The sequence below is a fragment of the Myotis davidii genome, unplaced genomic scaffold (assembly GCF_000327345.1).
Source record: "Myotis davidii unplaced genomic scaffold, ASM32734v1 scaffold115, whole genome shotgun sequence".
Lineage (NCBI taxonomy): Eukaryota > Metazoa > Chordata > Mammalia > Chiroptera > Vespertilionidae > Myotis > Myotis davidii.
In genome coordinates, this window is record NW_006291010.1 from 1,440,313 (window position 1) to 1,441,309 (window position 997).

The following is a 997-nucleotide window of genomic DNA, read 5'->3' on the forward strand; positions in this document are numbered from 1 at the left end:
GTAGCTGCTCATGCTGCCTGCGCCGCCACCGCCTCGGGCCTCCTGGCCGGCGCCGCGATCCTGGCTGCGACCCGCGACCAGGAGGACGCCAGGTGCGGGGCGCAGCCCCTGCCCTCCCTCCCAGCTCCCAGTGATGCGTGCGAGCGGAGGGCCTGGAACGCCGCGTCACAAAAGCCCCGCAAGATCCCGAAGCGTCTGAGCAGGCACATCCCGGACCCACAGACTCTCCGGACGCGCAGAGAGCTCCAAGTGACCGCTGTCGCCGCGGCTTCTCTCCCTCACCCCTGGAATCCCGGAACACCATGATCAGGAAAACCCCATTGTCCTCCCCGAAAATACAATCTATTCTAACCCCTCACAAGTGGTTTTCTCGAATACCTCGAATAGCTAGAAAACGTTTTCTTTCCCCAGACCATTGAATTCTAGTTAGTAAGTGTCTGTCCAGGGGCTTGGGGAAAGCTATAGGGAAAGGTGGAGAGATTAGACAGGGGAAGGTCGTCCCAGCAGGGGGGCGCAGGGTCCCTGCTTTTGAAACGCAGACAACTTCTGAAAAGAGGAAGAGGAAAAATGCTAGGATTTAAAGCAAGCCCTGGCTGAGGAGCTCTCAGTTGGTTATAGTATCCAACCGATACTCCAAGGTAGCGGGTTCGATTCCAGGTCCCCACACATACGAATACAAGAATCAACCAATAAATGCATAAGTAAATGGAACAACAAATCTATGTCCCCTTCCCCTCTCTCAAGTCAATAAAAATTTAAAGTGGGTTTTAACATACAATTTCACTCATATGTGGAATCTAATGAGCAGAAAGAACTAACAAGCAAAATAGAGACAGACTCATTCATAGAGGAGCAGTCTGACAGCTGTCAGGAGGGAGCCGGGAAAGGGGTGGAGGAATTGAGCAAAAGGGAAAAGGAAAAAAAACCTAAGTGGGTTTTAAAAACTTTTATTATTGCATGTGCCGGGGGATAGGGGAGGCCGGGGTAAGGTCAATGG